Genomic DNA, 19978 nt, shown 5'->3' with positions numbered 1-19978 from the left:
ATATATGCCTTAACTACTTCCATCCCATAATAATCTTATCATGTAGGTCATATTTTCAGCCCCATTTCACAGACAAGGAAACTGAGGCACAAAGGTGTTATGTAGCTGGGATACAGATGTACCACTAGGAGGTGAGCATAGGTTTATGAGACAGACTTCAACATCCAGGCTCCTACCCTTTAGGCAAATCTCCCATCAGGGCTTCCACTCACTTTATAAGTGTCATTTTTTTTTTCAATTTGGCTGCGCAAAAGCTTCTGGACTCATAAGCCTGAAGGGTGAATTGAACTGTGAGCTCTCTCAAATGCATAAGTGAAGTAACTCAGGAATGGAAAACCAAACATTGCATGTTCTCACTTATAAGTGGGAGTTAAGCTATGAGGATGCAAAGGCATAAGAATGACATAAGGACTTTGGGGACTCGGGGAATGTTGGGAGGTGGAGTGAGGGATACAAGACTACATACTGGGTGCAGTGTACACTGAACAGGTGACAGGTGCACCAAAATCTCAGAAATTACCACCGAAGAATTTACCAATGTAACCACAAGAAAAAAAAATCCATCCGTTTTTTAGTCATAAGAGTCAGCCTCTGGTTGCAGTTTTGTTGCCTTTCTATAATTTGATATGCGGTGTCATTTTTGTTAATTCCTAAATGGCTTGTAATTGAGATTTCAATTCCTACTTTAACCTGATGGTTATTTGCGTGTTTGGACATTTATTTTCCTTATCATTTCTACTTATAGTTCATGAAAATTAGAGAATGCCTGGCCTTTTAATAATTGAATTTTTTATTCTTTTTTTGAGATAAACACTATAATAAAGTTCTCTAAATATTTAAAAAAAAAAAAATCCAACACAGACATACTGTCCTGAGTGAGCATTCTCTGGCTCTCAGCATGCAGTGAACAGGCCAGGAGCACATTGGCCAGCAGATGTCAGGAGTTACTCACGGAAACCCAGGCTCTGGGCTCCGGACTGAATTCCCTGGGAGAGTAACAATAAACAGCCTGTCTGTGAAGCCCCTTTCCTCAAGGCCAAGTTTCCCTCACGTGACCCCAAGATATGATCAGGTACTTGGAGTTCTGGAAACACAACTAAGTCAAAATGGATCAAAGACAGGGTCTACAGGAGTGATGGAAATACTAAATAGTGATTATACTTTTGTATCTTCCATGGCTTGCATCTGATGAGCCCTAAATGTCTCAGGGAGGATGGCTTATAAATGCTGGGTGAGACAAATGACTCTCACGCTTTGCTTTTATGAATTGTAGTAAAAACAATTGGCTCTGTAGGACTCCAGTTCCTACTTTTTCCTATTTGACCATTGTTCTGTTTCAATTACAAAAAAGTTAATGATGATGGTGATATGTGTGACGATCCCAGTTACCATTTACTGAGTGCTTGCTAGGGATTAATCGCATGTTGAACAAATATGAGTAGTTTCTTATTTAATCCTATAGCAGTTCCTCATACATTTATTGTAAACAATTAAAAATACAGTGATTGGCCAGACCCGGTCGCTCACGCCTGTAATCCCAGCACTTTGGGAGGCCGAGGTGGGCAGATCACGAGGTCAGGAGATCGAGACCATCCTGGCGAACGTGGTGAAACCCCGTCTTTACTAAAAATACAAAAAACCAGCCGGGCGAGGTGGCGGCGCCTGTAGTCCCAGCTACTCGGGAGACTGAGGCAGGAGAATGGCGTAAACCCGGGAGGCGGAGCTTGCAGTGAGCTGAGATGGCGCCACTGCACTCCAGCCTGGGCGACAGAGCGAGACTCTGTCTCAAAACAAAACAAAACAAAACAAAACAAACAAACAAAAAAAACAGTGATATGGTTTGGCTCTGGGTTCTTACCTAAATGTCATCTCAAATTGTAATCCCCATGTGTCAAGGGAAGGAAGTGATTGCATCATGAGGATGGTTTCCCCCATGCTGTTCTCATGATAGTGGGTGAGTTCTCATGAGATCTGGTGGTTTTATAAATGGCAGTTTTCCTGCACTCACACGTCTCTCTCCTGCCACCACGTGAAGAAAGTCCTTGCTTCCCCTTCGCCTTCCGCCATGAGTGTAAGTTTCCTGAGGTCTCCCCAGCCATGTGGACCTGTGAGTCAATGAAGCCTCTTTCCTTCATAAATTACCCAGTCTCAGGTAGTATTTTTACAGCAGTGTGAAAACGGACTAATAGACATAGATTTAAAAACATAAAGCAGAATACATATAGAAGCATATAATCAATGTCACCCAAAATAACCACCTTTTGAGGCTAAACTATTTAGGTGCAAGCACATTGAGAATCATTCTATTTTCTCAATGACTTTAAACTTTTACGAAGTCTCTTTATCTCTAGTTGTACATTTTATCTTAAAGACTAATTTGTCAGATATTTTTCTGGTCACAAAACTTTCTTCGGTATAGCTTGCATGGTCTAATTTTTTCAGTCTTTCTCTGTCTCTGTTTTAAGTGAATCTCCTATAAATATAATTTTATTTTAATCCAAAGAGATGCTTATTTCTGTTTTAATTGTTAGATTCAGTCTCCTTATACGTAATGCAGTTCTTAATATATTTGGGCTGTCAGCTTAATCTGCTTTTGTTTTTCTGTTTGTCTTGTCTGTTTTGTCTTTTCTTATTCCAAATTAGAAAATGTTTATTTACATATTTTCCCTATGAATTAGGAAATTATAAATAATATTACTCTAAGTGATTATCATAAAGATAGCAATATGGATAATTGAAATATTAATGATTGCATTAATTGTGGCTTTTCTTCTTTTCCAGGAAAAGGCACAAATCTTAGAATTGTTTAACTTCATTTATGCACTTTTTGAATTAAATGCCATTTTGCCATGCATGTTAATTCTGTTTATGTGTGCATTAAATTTCTCACGTGATAATTTGTATTTGTGTTATTGTTTTATGTGGTCATTATTCATTCTGCATATTCATCCTTTTTGATGATTTAATTCCGTCTTGGCTTTTTGTTATTGTTGTTTTGGGGTGGGGTGTGTGTGTGTGTGTGTGTATGTGTGCGTGTGCGTGTGTATGTGCTTTGGCCAAGATTTGGGATTATTTCATTCTTCCTGAATAACAACCCTTGATATTTTCTTTAATGTGGGTCTTCTGGTAACAAAAACAGTTTCTCTTTGTCTGAAAAGTCTATTTCACTATCATTCTTAAAGGATATTTTTGCTGAGATACTTTCAATGATTTTGGTTGAGAAGTCACCTGTCAGTCTACATATTTTTTCCCTCTAATTGGAAAGATAACAATGAATTTTAAAGAGCTAGACTTTAGTTCTGGAGGGACATGGCTGAGAATCCTGGCTCTGCTATAACTAGTGACTGCCTCAAGCTTTTACATTTGTGAAATGGGTATAACAGTATCTCCCTTGCTGTGATTTTGTAAAGATTGGAGATAAATTATAACTATTTTTTAGACATCTGGCCTAATGGGCACTTAAAATAATAACAATATTATTATAAATGTTAATTACTTTTTTATAAATCCTTCTTGTTCAGAAAAACAAACTTCTGTATAGCCTCTGCACATAACAGCAAATGGACCAAATTTGATACTGTAAAAATGATCAGATAGGATATTTTACAAATTATTCTTACTACCAAATTCTTTTCATTCAAGTCTTGCTAATCCCTTCTTCTTCAATCTTTATCTCTACCATGAAAGCTGTGCTCCTACTAATACATAAAGGGCAGAGTGTGGGCACCAGAGCACATGCAGGTTCACGTGAGCGTAGGAAGGTCACCAAGAAGGGGAAGTCCACACACAACCTGATTTGGTTGCAAGACAAATTTTCTGTCAGAAACTCATTAATAGGCCGAGTGCGGTGGCTCACACCTGTAATCCCAGCACTTTGGGAGGCTGAGGCGGGTGGATCATCTGAGGTAAGGAGTTCGAAACCAGCCTGGCCAACATGGTGAAACCCCATCTCTACTAAAAATACAAATATTAGCTGGGCATGGTGGCAGGTGCCTTTAGTCCCAGCTACTTGGGAGGCTGAGGCAGGAGAATTGCTTGAACCCGTGAGGCAGAGGTAGCAGTGAGCTGAGATCACGCCATTGCATTCCAGCCTGGGCAACAAGAGCGAAACTCTGTCTCAAAAACAAAAACAAAAAATAGGAAACTCATTAATGCTGGCTCAGAAGTTCTGACACCATTACCCTTGTTTTTATAGGTTCTTACAGTAGAGATAAGTTTGCAAAGGCCAGTGTTCGCATATTTTTCTAACAATTAATTCCTTTCCTCATATCAGATGTGATCTCAATCGTTTCATAATGCCACACATTTTATTAGCTTTGTCTCTCATACGGCGGTTACTTATTTGTTTTTTAGAAAGGCTGAACAAAACTGAAGTTTAATTCCTTCCCACATGCCCTGCAAGAGAGTCACCATTCTTACTGAAGCTGAGAAAGAAGTTCAAGAATGAGGAGGAAAAGTATCTCTGATCTTCTCCAAAGACGATAATTTATCTATGGCTGTCTCTTCTCTTGTCTTTACCTTTATTAAACACACACGCACAGCACATGCACACATGCACACACACATACACACACACTGTTTCTTTCGATCGATCATTCAAATGGTTTTGCCGTTTCCTTGGTTTCTTTGAAGATTCCATGTTGGTTTTACTGGTTCTTTCAATGGCTCCTGTGATTTCCTTTGAACTAATTTCTCTATTTCTAATTGCTTTCTTTACTCTACTCACTGTTACTCTTTTGTTCTATTTTCTAAAATTCTCACTTCCAGAACACATATATGGTGATGTGTCTTCTACACATCATTTCCGCGCCTGTGCCAGGATCTGTAGACCTTGTTTTCATTGTGGTTCAACTCTAAATGTTTCTCATTTGTATTAGAGTTTCTTGTTTTACATAAATCCCAAATCTATGAAGATTTGGTTTGCTTTTAATATTTTTCTGGTTTAAAAATGTGTTTTCAGCACTTTGGGAGGTTTGAGGCAGGGGGGTCACTTGAGCCCAGGAGTTCGAGACCAGTTTGGGCAATATACCAAAACCCCATCTCTACAAAAAATACAGAATTAGCCAGGTGTGATGACATGGCCCTGCAATCCCAGCCACTTGGGAGGCTGAGGTGGGAGGATCACCTGAGCCCAGGAGGTGGAGGCTGCAATGAGTCAATGTTGTGCCACTGCACTCCAGCCTGGGTGACAGAGTGAGACCCTGTCTCAAAAACAAAAAACAACAAAAAACGTCTTCATAGAGGGGAACAACACACTCTGGCCTACTAAAGGGTGAAGGATGGGAGGAGGGAGGGAGTCGGGAAAAACAGCTAATGGCTGCTAGGCTTAATACCTGTGTGATTATAAAATAGTCTATGCAACAAACCCCCATGATACAAGTTTACTTATATAATAAACCTGCACATGCACCCCTGAACTTAAAATACAAATTAGATAAATAAATAAATAAAAAGAATCTATATGGATGAAATCAACTGCTCAAAAAAGTGTTTTGTTTTATATTAATTGTTTAAAGATTTTTTATATCATTAGAAATGATATTTTGTGTTTAGAGGAAATGCATATTCTTTCATTTAAATAAGTCCTTTAGTTAAAATTTGCTCATCTATTGCTTTTCCTCCTCATTTATATCTGTTTGGCACATCAGCTTCCAAGTAAGGTATGATAAACCTTCTTACTCCTAAAATTATTTGTTAAATTCACCTTATATTTCTGACAGTACATACAGCAACTTACATTTAAATTGTGTTCTTAGTTACTTCCAATTTTAGATTTCTCACAAACTCGTAGGTTGTTTCTTATGTCATTATTTAGTATTCTATTTGTATCCAGAACATTTTTGCCTAGAATACTGTTTCTCTGACATTTAATGAAACCTTACCAGGTTTTCCCTGGTTGGCATTTATTGTACATACTTTTTCCATTAGTTCTCTTGTATTCTGTCTATATCATTGTATTTTTTTCTTCAACTTTTATTTTAAGTTCTGGGGTACATGTGCAGGATTTGCAGGTTTGTTACATGGGTAAACGTGTGTCGTGGTGGTTTGCTGCCCAGATCATTCCATCACCGAGGTATTACGCCCAGCATCCGCTCACTGTTCTTCCTGATGCTCTCCCTCCCGCTACTCTCCCCCTCCAACAAGACCCGGTATGTGTTGTTATTCTTCATGTGTCTATGTGTTCTCATCTTTTCAGCTCCCACTTTTAAGTGAGAACACGCGGTGTTTGGTTTTCTGTTTCTGCGTTAGTTTGCTGAGGATAATGGCTTCCAATTCCATCCATGTCCCTGAAAAGGACATATATAATTTTATCTTTAAGTGACTTTTGTAGTGTGCTTGATTTTTTTTTAAATCTAAATATTAGGGCACTGTAACGTAATTTCAAATTATATGTACTTAACCACCATAAACAAAATATCCAATGCCAAATTGTTAGAATTATATATTATTATTACTTGGAATTTTAGCGTCATTTGATTTTTAATATTTTTAAATTTAATCATCATTAAATTTATCATAATTTTTATTATTTTCACACACACACACACACACACACACACACATATATATATATATGACATAGTCTCGCTCTGTCGCCCAGGCTGGAGTGCAGTGGTGAGATCTCGGTTCACTGCAACCTCGGCATCTTGGATTGAAGCAATTCTCCTGCCTCATCCTCCCAAGCAGCTGGCACATGCCACCATGCCTGGCTAATTTTTTGTATTTTTATTGAGACAGGGTTTCACCATGCTGGCCAGGCTGGTCTTGAACTCCTGACCTCGTGATCTGCCTGCCTCGGCCTCCCAAAGTGCTGGGATTAAGGCGTGAGCCACTGCGCCTGGCCACTATTTTGTATTTTTAAAGTTTGCTTGAATTTACTCACCAAGTGCTATCTAGACACGGGCTTAGAAAACTTCTGCTTGGGGTTTTGATGTAAATTCTTGAATCTGAAGGTGCATTTCACAAAAATGAACTTTAGATGATGCTTAGATTCAGCTCTTCAAATGCTGCTCCTCTTCATTCTTCTCCCGTCGTATGGAACACCTGCCTATTTTATCCTTCATGTCTCTTATCTTCTGTAGAATATTTTTCAGGGCTTTGTCTCTCTGTGTTCTGGGCAAGTTCCTCAAATCTATGTTCCAGTTTGTTAGTTCTGTTTTCTCCTAAGTCCTTGCTCTTTGAAGAGGAAAAACACATCTCTATGTCTATCTATGTATACCCCGTACCTGTATCCACCTGCACCTACTCCTGCATCTAAATGTGTATAGTCACATAGAAGCACATATAGGTGTATACAGTCATTCCCCCTTATCTGCAGAAGATACAGTGCAGGACCCTCGGTGTGTGTGTGAAACTGCAGATGGTGTAAACCTTACATAGATTATGTTTTTTCCTAATATATAACTATGATAAAGTTTAATTTATAAATTAGGAAGTTGTTTATGGTGGTTTTTGTCTGTGATTCCAGTGCTTTGGGAGGCAGAGGCAAGAAGATTGCTTAAGGCCAGGAGTTCAAGACCAGCCTGGGCAACATAGTAGGACCCTATCTCTACAAAAAATTAAAATCATAAAAGTATAAATTAAGCACAATAACAGACTAACAATAATAATGAATAGTAAAGTAGAACAATTATAACAATATACTGTAACACAAGTTTTATGAATGTGGTTTCTCTCTATCTCAAAATACCTTACTATTTTTGAACTTTGGTAATTAAAACCAGTGTAAGTTAAACCCCAAATAAGGGGGCACTACTGTGTACATATAGGAATAATTAAACAAGTTTAAAATAACATCATTACTAGCAATAATTGCAGTGGTTAACACACAGCTCGGGACTCACACTGTCTGAGCCCTTCGATAAATGTAATAGTGGCATTATTATTATCTAAAACTTTCTAGGGCCAATTATGTGTCTTGCACACATTATGCAAGACACTCCTTGATTTCCTTGCAAAACAATTCTGAGGGCAATGCCACTGTAGCACTTATTTCAGAAGGGAGAAAACTGAAGTGCAAAGGATCTGTAATTCAGCCCAGCTCACCCAGGCAGCAAAAGACAGGGCTGAAATGTGCACTGGGCACGGGCAGAATGCACAGCCTGCCATGCCAGAGTCCTGCACCCAGTAGATCATCAGGGAAGCTGGCTTGACTAATGAAACAATGAATGAATCATTGCTAGTCACATCTGCCATTTCCTGGGAACCTGCAGTCAAGAACTTGCAGGACTTCAGGGGAGCCGTGATACACTCACAATACTGATAGGCAGGTTGGATCGTTCTGTCTTATGAAGATAAAAAAATGGAGGCCTTGGAGGGGTGGAAAGACCTTGGCCACAGCCAGGTATCAGTAGAAGCAGATTTTGGAGCCCAGATTTTCCTGAAGGAGGTAGAAGAGAGAAATCATTTCTGTGATTGTCACCCTTCTTGGCCACACCCCAACTGAGTTGCTTCTGGAAAATATAGGAAGAGCAAGGTCTATGGAAATATAACTCTGGGGAGGGGGCGCAGGCTGTGTCCACAGCAGCGACATCATGAGAGGGATGCACCAACAGCAACAGCACAGATCACAGGGGTTTGTGGAGGAGACAATCACCTGTGAGCAGACCTCAATGGAATGTGCTCAAAACAGGCTTAGAGTGTTAAGCCATTTTTACGTTACTAAAAAGGAATGTCTGAGACTGGCTAATTTATAACGAAAAGATGTTTATTTGCCTCACAGTTTTGCAGGCTGTACTCAAAGCATAGTGCCTGTATTTGCTTCTGGTGAGGGCCTCAGGAAGCTTACAATCATGGTGGAAGGCTAAGGGGAGCCAGTGCATCACATGGGGAGGCTGGGAGCAAGAGAGAGAAGGAGCGAGACAGTGAGAGAGTGAGAGGAGACCAGGCTTTTTTCAACAATCAGCTCTTCTGTGAACTCACTCATCTCCAAAGGAATGGCGCCAAGCCATTCATGAGGGATCTGCCACCATGATTCAAACACCTCCCTCCAGACCCCACCTCCAACATTGGGGATCACATTTCAACATGAGACTTGGGGGGAAAAGTGTTCCAACTGTAATTACCCAGGATGGCATAGGCTATGCCTTCCTTGCCAGGGTTCAGGTGTCAAAGAGGAAACAGGGAAAACACAGGCAGTGGTGTCCAATGGCTGGGTCTACAATGTGTTTGTGCAGGGGGAAAGGACAGGGGTGGGCAGGAGGGGCAAGATGTAGGGAAAGAGATGCAGAAAAGCCCTTTCTCCCATCAGAACCTCTCTGGGAAAAAAATAATGCATTGATCCTGAGATTCCCATTTCTGTGCTTTGTGTGTGTGTGTGTGTGTGTGTGTGTGTGTGGTCTTCTCATATCGCCTTTGATTTCTCTTTGCAGAGGAAAACTGAAGTCTAATGGTGCAAACACACTGGGCTTTGCAGAGTTTTAAAGAATAATGATGTTGATGAATCTCTTGTTAGTCCAACATTATCTTCGTTCAGATTTCAAGTCATGAGGCGCTTATCCCAGGGGCCCAACCCAAACAAAAGAAAAGCTTCACAATTAAAGTCTTATTAAGAGAAATCAAAACAGGCCAATGAGTTTTTTTTTCTTTAGACCCTTGAAAGTGAAAGACCGACAATGCACTCTGAAACCGTGATCTCTCTGCTTGCATAATTTTCAAAAGCATAGTCACCCCATCTGCAATGATACTTAATCTGCAAACCGTTAAGTATGTATCTCATTTTGTTCCATAATAAGAAACCAAAGACATACTTAAAGTTGCTTGGAAATAAGGATAAGTACTTCAGGAGCCCTAAGTGGACAGAGATAAATAGAGTTGATATTTCTCACACTTCTTGCCAAAGAAGAATAAAGAATGCATAGCATATCAAAGACAACCATTGATATAGCAGTTCTTCAAGGGCTAAAAAGCATTACTTTAATCCATATATAATGAGTCTTTTCTCTGTGTCAAGTGCTGTTTTAAGGTCTGAGATACAGAGGGGGCACAGTCTCGGTCCCCTTTAAGACTAGTGTCACACAGCAGACATGCACCCTCTGCACAATGGGGGCCTAGTGGATGAGTCTCTGTTTGATGGAACAGAGTATTTCTTTGTCATTGAATTGATGCCTGTATTAGCTCCTTTTGCTGCTGCAACAAATTACCACTAGCATAGTCTTACAACAGCACTCATGTATTATCCTCCAGTTCAGAAATCTAAAATGGGTCTTACTGGGTTTGCAGGTGAAGTGTCATTACAGATGGGGTGACTATGCTTTTGAAAATTATGCAAGCAGAGAGAGCACCGTTTCAGAGTGTATTGTCAGTCTGTTCAATTTCAAGGGTCTAAAGAAAAATCCTCAATGGCCTATTCTGATTTCTCTTAATAAGACTTTATCTACAAAGCTTTTCTTTTGTCTAGGTTGGGCCCCTGGGACATGTGCCTCATGATTTGAAATCTGAACAAAGATAATTTTGGACTAGCAAGAGAATCATCACCATCATTATCCCTTGAAGGTATCTTCAAGGTTCAATTTCTTCTGAGGCTCTCAGGTATAATCCATCTCGTGACCATTTTCCTTTTCCGGAAGCTTCCAGTGTTCCTTTGCTCATGGCCACATCAGTCCTATCTCTGCTGCCTTCATCACAGCTCCTTTTACTCTGACCCTCCTGCCTCCTTCTAATAGGACATGTGTGATTCCCATGGGTCCGCCAGAATAGTCCAGGACAAGCTCCCAGTCTCTCCATTAGCTTAACCCTTATCTCAGTCACATCTTCACAGTCTCTTTTGCCATGTAAGGTAGCCTATTCATAGGTTCCAAAGATTAGAAAGCCTTTGAAATGTTTGGAGAACAATTATTCTGCCTATGTATTTGGGACATCTTTGAGGGAATCAATTATTCTGCCTATCACAGTGATCAATATTTAAATACCAGAACATTTACCATTTATACTTTTGGTTAAAATATGGGCTTCAGTTAATAATAATAACTACACCATACTAATAATATACCATACTAACATATAGTAATTATTGCTAATACTAATACCAATGTATAATACTATACATATGTATAATATATATTATTAATATATATTGTTATACATACTAATGTATAATAATTATTAGTAGCACTAATAGCAATGAATAATGTATATCACACATACTATGCATATGTATAACACTATACTAATGTATAATACTATACTAATATATAATAATTAATAATAATATACTATCCTAATGTAAGATGTCAATGATAGGGGCACTGGGTATCCCCATTGGATTTACAGGAACTTTGTACTATCTTTGCAGTAATTCCATAAAGCCAAAAATAAAAGTATTAAAAATGACATTTCCTGCTGCCTTGAAAATGTGGGAAATCAATTAACAGTGGGGTATGCCAGCATGGAAACAGTTGACTGTATGAGTCTTTATTGGGACACACCCCTTTCCGTTAATTGAAGTCCCTAAAATGAACTGCTTCATTCATTGATGCCATTTCTCTGGTGGCTTATGGAATTTGAGGTTGTGATTCTTGAATAAAGTAATTGAACAGACAATTATGTAATTACCTCTGTGCTCTGCACCATGGAGAAAGAGGTCCGTAAGTTCCCAGTGTGTCCTTGAAGGGGAATCTTGCCTCTTCTCAGGCTCAGGTCGGTCCCTCAGAGTCCCTCCAAGTCAAATGGAGAATCAATGACTGATGTGCAGGCAGGTGAAAAACTTCTTCTTCTCACTGTACTTTACAGATTATAGTAATTTCAAGCTCTATGAAATGAGGATGCATCTTTGCTGGTTGATGTCCCTATTTTTCTGGTTAAGTGCATTTGTTTCCAGGAGCTGATGTGCTAAGTGAATTTTTGCCTAAGATCTAGACAAGTCATCCCAGTTATTGTGTGGGAGGGAAGGGGAAAAGGAGGTGGGCTGTTAAAAGCTGGTGAAAAATATGCCTGTGGCTAAGAATAATGTAAATCTTGGTATTATAACTTTAAGCCAGGTGCTGAGCCATTACAGTATTCAATTATTTTGATGCTTCAAGGCAAATGTTTCCAGGTCTGAAATTCTAGTCTACTTGACATTCAACAAATGATGTTGTGCTTTCATGGAAAGATGCCCATTTATGAAGGGAAGAATTCATGTCATTCAGCCTGTTCCTGACTGCCATCGGCACCTCCATTAATACACCTGTTACTAATATAAGGTAGTCACATTTAATGTTTTATAAAGGAGAAAGGGTCTACAGCCTTCTGGGGACATATTGCGAGGTCAGGGAAGGCCACATCAGGAGAAAATTAGCCTTTCTTCCCATTCTGTTTTGAACTAGGAATCTTGGAACTGTAACCAAATTCTGTCATTTTGCTTACATCTATTCTTGCACATAGTTACTTCTTAGCTAAGTTAACCTTGTCTCTTAACCTTCCTTGATGAAAATTAAGAAGCTAGGACAGAGGGTCTGATGATTGGAAAGCCATATGTAATTTTCTAGGTTACATATGAAGTATCTGCCTTACAATAATAACTATCATTTGCTAAACACCTTTCACGGGCAAGATACTGTACCACATACTTTTCATATAGTATGCCAATGACTTCTCATCAAAATCCTTTGATGATATTAACCCTCATTTATCTTGTGAAGCAGTCAGCAAACCACAGTCCTGAGGTCAAGTCTGACCCACAGCTTGTTTTTGTAAATGAAGATTCATTGTAACACAACTGTGCTCATTAATTTCTGTAGGTTGTATGGCTATTTTCCCACGAAAAGAAAAGACTTCTGTAATTCAGTGGCTGCAGTTCTGTCCTGGTAGCCAGAAATGTTGCAAATATTTCAAAGTCTGACCTTTTACAGAAAAGAGCTTGCCAGCTCCGATCTAGTACCATGTCTTAAGAAATACATGAAGACCAATTCATTTAATCCTCCCTCATAACTTGGCAAGCACATATTACTATTTTCCCAGTCTTGCAGATAAGAAAATGAAAGATACAAGGAGTTAACTTGCACAAAGTCAAAGAGCTTACAAATAGTAGAGACAGCAATCAAATCCAGCCCTCTACTCCATAGCTGGTTATCTTTATACCACAGAATGTGACAATCACCTGCACTCAACAGCACAATCTCTTTTACTACTACCAAACTTCTTTATCAAATGTATGCATTTATTCTTTCCAAAAGAGATCTAATGTGTGTGCAAAACCATCAGTCCATAGGAATTCAATATATTTGGACCTGTATCAGCCTACAGACACATGCTTTGTAACATGAGGACATTATAAACTTAAAACTTCTGTTTCTGTCATTTTTATTCCTCTGAATAGTTTCTTTCCTAATTTGTTTCCCACACTTACTCATTTAATAAACTTTGAAATCAACTCACTAATACTCGTGCTTAATGAGAATAGCACAGGCTCCCCCAGGCTTCACAGAGTTACATTAGTCAGTTTCCTTTTAAAGACGTATTTCCAATAATTTTATTCTAGAGGGTAGTAGGATGTGTTTCCAATAGAAGAAAGCTTCTGGCTATCTGGAAGTGTCACAAGTGAGCTATGTGTTGTGGTACTTAAAAGCAGGGTTGGGGCTTGGCTGCTGGGGTTTGAATTCATGCTTCATTACTTAATGACCCCGTGATTTAAGAAAGTTAGTTAATTTCTCTGAGCCTCATTTTCTTTGTCTGAAACGAGCACCGTCAAATGCTAGATAATAATGCCTGATACATATTAAGAACCATGTATGAGCCCGTTAATATGTGTGGGAGATAGAACTGTGCTTAAACATATTATTGCATCCCTTGACTCCATAAACTACAAGGATTATCAGTCTCTTCAGGGCACCTGAACATCGTAATTATGAACATGTTTCTTAATTTGTAGATAAACATAAGACCTGCTTATGTTTGTAAGCGTGTGGTGTGTGTGGTGGTGAAATTTGTAGATAAACATAAGACCTGCTGCAGTCTGTAGAGCTATTTGCTCCTACATTTAATGACCCAAACGGAGATGTTCTTGGAGGTCCCACGTCTGCTGTGTTTGTGTTATTTTCCAGAGTTTCCTCATTGCCCATTGTCATTTCATGTATACTTTGCTCTGTTTCATTTTGTAACTTGCTATTTCTGATCTGCTGTGGGTTTGTAAACCAGAAAACCAAATTCAGAAGATTCATGTGCAGAACAAGTTGTTAGTTTTTCATGGATGAGCTTTCGAGTTTGCATGAGGTATTTTCATTTCGAATTTTCCTTCATTGTACTGGATAGTTGGGGGACCACAGGTTTCCTGGGCTGGTAAAGACATTTAGCACCCCCCAAAACCTGGGCAGCCAAAAGAGAACACTGACTCATTTGACCCTGAATCTCCAGGTGATGGAGAACATTCTTCACGCTTGCATCTTTTCACGGTAGCGCACTCAGGCTCCCCCAGAGTGTATAGGCCCGACACTGTCCAGGAAAACCCACGACTGCCAACCTTCATCCTAGCCAGGGAAATTGTGCTGGATTCTTTGTGAACCAGCACATTTCATTTACGACACCCAGTGATTAATCTCACCACCTCACTATGAGTACCATCATTGCCAAATTACAGCATACTTGGAGTCCTAATTATATTCATTGATTCAATTTTAGTGTGACTGAGTTATTGACATGGATGTGAATTAACTTATTTGTCTGCAGCCAAAGGCCAGTAATAGAATTTAGAGAGAAATTATGTCTAGATAACACTCAGCATGGGTAAGAGTGCCTGATTTCGGAGACTTAACACAACAAGGAGAGGTTTCCCGGGGCTTGCCAGTCGGCAGAGGTTCTCTGGCATATTATCCTTAGCTATCATCAGCCCCTTGGATGCACTAAAAATCAGGGTAGTAGAAAACTGCAGAGGAAGTAAGAAACAAAGCATTTGAATATTTTTGCATGGGTAGAACTACTTAGAATTCTAGGAAAGGAATCTATTTTATATCAACAAAATCAAACACTTGCTTTATTCTTCAGGCCAAGGTTCCATATATTAAATATGACAAAATACAACTGGTTCAAACATCATACTAAGTGAAATACACCAATCACAAAAGACAAATATTGTATAATTCTTCTTATATGGGGTACATATAATGGTCAAATCCATAGAGACAAAAAGGAGAATGGTGCTTGCTGGGGGAAGGGGAGATAGGAATAGCATTTGGTTTTGCAAGATGAAAATAGTTCTGGAGATCAATTACACAACAGTGTGAATGCACTGTACACTTAGCAATGATTAAGAGAGTAAATTTTTGGCCAAGCACGGTGGCTCACTTCTGTAATTCCAGCACTTTCGGAGGCTGAGGCGGGCGGATCACGAGGTCAGGAGATCAGGACCATCCGGGCTAACATGGTGAAACCCCGTCTCTAATAAAAATATAAAAAATTAGCCAGGCATGGTGGCAGGTGTCTGTAGTCCCAGCTACTTAGGAGGCTGAGGCAGGAGAATGGTGTGAACCCAGGAGGTGGAGCATGCAGTGAGCCGAGATCGCACCACTGCACTCCAGCCTGGGTGACAAAGCGAGACTCCGTCTCAAAAAAAAAAAAAAGTAAATTTTTATGTTATGTATATTTTACCACAATTTAAGAAATCCCAGAAAGTTTAGTGACTTAAAAGACGAAACCAACCAACCAAATATGAAAACACTAACTGATTCAGAAAAAAATCTGAAGTCATTAGATGCTTTTAGCAGGGATTATTTCATGTAGAGAATTAAAGGTTGATTCAACCAGGGAAGGACTGAGCAGGCAGTCAGAAAGGCTGATGGAAATCTTGCGAATTATGTTCGCACCCAAGTGGCTGATGCCCAGGAGGAAGTCAGGAAACTGTGGCACCACCTCATGCTCACCATCCAGCAATGCCCACATGCACTTCTGCACCTGCCACTGGAGACAAATGCCTTCCCTGCTTTTTACCTTTTAAACCTCACGCACCTGACGTTCACTTGCAGACACAAATTAGAACTCTACTAGCAAGGCAGCCTAGATCATCTTTAGATAGAGTTTTAGAAGCACAATCTCCACTGGAATTTTTTTTTTTTTTTTTTTCAAGAGACGGAGTTTTGCCTTTTGCCCAGGCTGGCATGCAATAGCTTGGTCTCAGTTCACTGCAACTTCTGCCTCCAGGTTCAAGGGATACTCCTGCCTCAGTTTCCCTAGTAGCTGGGATTACATGCGCTCACCACCATGCCTGATTAGTTTTTATATTTTTAGTAGAGAAGGGGTTTCACCATGTTGGCCAGGCTGGTCTCGAACTCCTGGCCTCAGGTGATCCGCCCGCCTCAGCCTCCCAAAATGTTGGGATTACAAGAGTAAGCCACCGCATCCGGCCTTCCACTGGAATATTAAAAAGTCAAAATTAAGAAACAAACCCACGTTTTTTGAAATTACCACCATATTTGGAGAAAATATAGCAGGTGAGGTAAGAGAAGAAGGAAAATGAGATGGAGACACGCACTACACCATGGACATTAAGCTCTGACCATGTTCCATAAAGAACATCAAACTGGTAATGCAAAGATGATTTTTAGGAACTAGAGTAGACTATGAAAAAATAAGAATTTATTTTAATGAGTGTTGAAGATCATACAATTAGCACAGAAAACTGTGATTTCAGAGATGTTATTGATGATGGTTGCTAAATTTGGTAGTACTGAGTTCATGTATCTTTCACAGACAACAACGTATTTTATTCCAGGGCCCAGGAAGGAAACAAATAAGCTTCCTCTCCCACCAACAAAAGAAATATAAAAGAAGATTTCCAAAGTTTGGGGAACCACAACACTGGTGACTCACAGGTATTTGCATATACTTTTCTATTACATCTTGTTTGTTAACAGAAAAAGTGGCAAATAAATTGTAGACAAGTATTTTTTAACAGCTTTACTGAATTATGATTAACATACAATAAGCTGTGCACATTGAAAGTGTGCAATTTCATAAGTTTTGCTATACGTATGCACCTGTGAAAAACTCCCTTCAATCAAGACAATGAGCCCATCCATCTTCTCAAAAAGAATTTTCTTTTGAGATGCAGTTTTTCTCTTGTTGCCCAGGCTGGGGTGCAATGGTGCAATTTTGGCTCACTGCAACCTCTGCCTCCTGGGTTCAAGCGATTCTCCTGCCTCAGCCTCTCTAGCAGCTGAGATTACAGGCATGCACCACTACATCTGTCTAATTTTTGTATTTTTAGTAGAGACTGGTCAGAAAGATTTTTCACCTTGATTTGTTAATCCCTCCCTCACACCCTTCTATACCACCCTCCTCAGACAACCCCTCCTCTGCCTCCTGTGACTATAAATGAAGTTGCATTTTTCTCAAACATCATTTAAGGAAATAATAGAATCTGTACAATTTTTTTGGTCTGGATTTTTCTTTTTTTTTTAGACAGGATCTTGCTGTGCTGCCCAGGCTGGAGTGTAGTGGTGCAATCATAGCTCACTGCAATCTTGAACTCCTGGGCTCAAGTGATCCACCCACCTCAGCCTCCCGAGTAGCTAGGACTGCAGGTATGTGCCACCACAGCTGTCTAATTTTAATTTTTTTTAATTTATTTTTTGTGGAGACAAGGTCTCACTATGCTGCTGAGGCTGGTCTCAAACTCCTAGCCTCAAGCCATCCTCCTGCCTTGACTTCCCAAAGCACTGGGATTACAAGGGTGAACCACCACACCCAGCCTGGATTCTTTTACTCAGCATGGCTATTTTACACTTCAGCTATTTTGTAATATTTAATAATGTTTTGTTTCTTTTTATTATTGATTAGTATTCATTGTATGAAGATACCACTCTCTGTACATCCGTTAACCTGTTAAGGGACACTTGGTTGGCTGCCAATTTGGGGCTATTCACAAATAAGGCTTCAGTGAAAATCCATGTGCCAGCTTCTATGGGTATGTCTTTTCATTTATTTTGGGCGAATACCTAGGATGGTTGCATCATATGATAGGCATATGTTTAACTCAAAGAAATTGCCGAAGTACTTGTATTCCAAAGTCGTTGTGGAGTATTTCTTTCACATTCCTGCCATTAGTCTTTTCATTTTTATTTTTGTTTTTATTTTTTTTGAGATGGAGTCTCACTCTATGGCCCAGGGTGAAGTACAGTGGCACGATCTGGGCTCACTGCAACTTCCATCTCCTGGTTTCAAGTGATTCTCCTGCCTCAACTTCCCGAGTAGCTGAGATTGCAGGCGCTCTCCACAATGCCCGGCTAATTTTTATATGTTTAGTAGAGACAGGGTTTCACCATGTTGGCCAGGCTGGTCTCGAACTCCTGACATTAGGTGATCCGCCCGCCTGGGCCTCCCAAAGTGTTGGGATTACAGGCGTGAGCCACCATGTCTGGGCCCATTCGTCTTTTTAACTTTAGCTATTTAAATAGATGTGTAGTAATCTCTCTCTGTGGTTCTAATTTTCATTTTTCTAATGGCTAATGGTGTGGAATACCTATTTGTGTGTCTGCTTTCATATATCTATGTTGGTGAAGCACCTGTTCAAATCTTCCTCCCATTTTTCACTCATATCATTTTTTTCTTCTTGAATTTTGAGAGTTCTTAATATTCTAGATACAAACTTCTTGTCAAATTTATGATTGCAAATGTTTTCACCCAGTCTGTGGCTTGCATTTTTATTCTCTTTAGTTGTGATTTATACAAAAAGTGTGTTATGATTTTGGTTAGTACTAATTTTGTTCTTTTTTTTCAATATTGTTGTGGCTATGCTAGGTCTTTTGCCTTTCCATATAAATTTTGAAATCAGTTTGTCAATGTCTATTTAAAATGTCTTCATGGATTTTGATTGGGACTTCATTGAATCATAAATTGTTTTGGGAAAAACCAACATGTTAACAATATTGAGAGTTCTCACCTATGAACATGATGTATCTCTTTCTTTATAATTTTCCCAGCAAAGTCTTATCGTTTTCAGGGTAGGTCTTTCCCATTTTTATTATTTATCCCTAAGTATTTTACATTTTTTATGCATTATACATGGAATTTCAATTTGGATGTCTGATTGTTCTTTGAAAGTGTGTAGTATCTTTGAATTTCAATGTGGATATCTGACTGTTTTTTGAAAGGATTTTTGTAGTTTGATTTTGCTGAATCTTGTGCTTGGACCCTGCAAGTGTTCTAAGCAGTTCCGGTCGGTTTACGATACAGTTGATTGGATTTCCTACACGGACTTTTTCCACTCTCTATATGGTGTATAAAGAAAGGCAGTTTTCCTAATCCCATTCTAGCTGGGTGCCTTTTATTTCTTTTAATTGCTTTATTGCACTTTTTAGAACTTCCAGTACAGGCCGGGCGCAGTGGCTCACGCCTGTAATCCCAGCACTTTGGGAGGCCGAGGCGGGCGGATCACGAGGTCAGGAGATCGAGACCATCCTGGCTAACACGGTGAAACCCCGTCTCTACTAAAAATACAAAAAATTAGCCGGGTGTGGCGGCGCCTGTAGTCCCGGCTACTCCGGAGGCTGAGGCAGGAGAATGGCGTGAGCCCGGGAGGCGGAGCTTGCAGTGAGCCGAGATGGCGCCACCGCACTACAGCCTGGGCGACAGAGCGAGACTCCGTCTTAAAAAAAAAAAAAAAAAAAAAAAAAAAGAACTTCCAGTACAATGTTGAACACAAGTGATCTAAGCAGGCATTTTTGTCTTGTTCTTGATTTCATGAGGAAAGCACTCAAACTTGACCAGTAAGAACGATGCCAACTGCTGGTTTTCAGTAGATGCCTCTTACAGATTGCAATGATTTTTCTTGATGATTAGTTTGGTTAGAAGTTTATTTATTTATATTTTAATCAGGAATGAATGCTGAATTTTGCCAAATGCTTTTTAACATCTAGTGAGATTATCTTATGGCTTTGCATTTTAAGTTTGTTGATATGAAGTAAAGAATTGATGAATATATAAATTTTAAAACAACTAGACAATCCTAAGATGAACAACACTGGATCTGGAGGTATTATGATTTTTTACACTGTTAGATTCAATTTGC

General features: G+C 39.4%; 2 long non-coding RNA genes across 6 annotated transcripts in view; one reads left to right on the top strand and one right to left on the bottom strand.

Annotated features, from left to right (window-relative positions):
* The window catches only part of LOC102122770 (uncharacterized), a 64179-nt gene extending 52348 nt beyond the window's left edge, over nucleotides 1–11831 (bottom strand). For all 4 annotated transcript variants that reach the window (XR_010579649.2, XR_010579648.2, XR_012419786.1 and 1 more), the window contains exon 1: nucleotides 11554–11831. This is a non-coding gene — a long non-coding RNA (uncharacterized lncRNA). The remainder of the gene's footprint in view (nucleotides 1–11553) is intronic.
* The window catches only part of LOC107126806 (uncharacterized), a 203387-nt gene that overhangs the window by 52663 nt on the left and 130746 nt on the right, over nucleotides 1–19978 (top strand). For both annotated transcript variants that reach the window (XR_012419787.1, XR_010579650.2), the window contains exon 2: nucleotides 16682–16781. This is a non-coding gene — a long non-coding RNA (uncharacterized lncRNA). The remainder of the gene's footprint in view (nucleotides 1–16681; nucleotides 16782–19978) is intronic.

This window comes from Macaca fascicularis, chromosome 11 (genome assembly GCF_037993035.2).
Source record: "Macaca fascicularis isolate 582-1 chromosome 11, T2T-MFA8v1.1".
In the NCBI taxonomy this organism is placed as follows: domain Eukaryota; kingdom Metazoa; phylum Chordata; class Mammalia; order Primates; family Cercopithecidae; genus Macaca; species Macaca fascicularis.
Note: the sequence above shows the minus strand (reverse complement) of the source record. Positions and strands in the feature narration are given on the sequence as shown.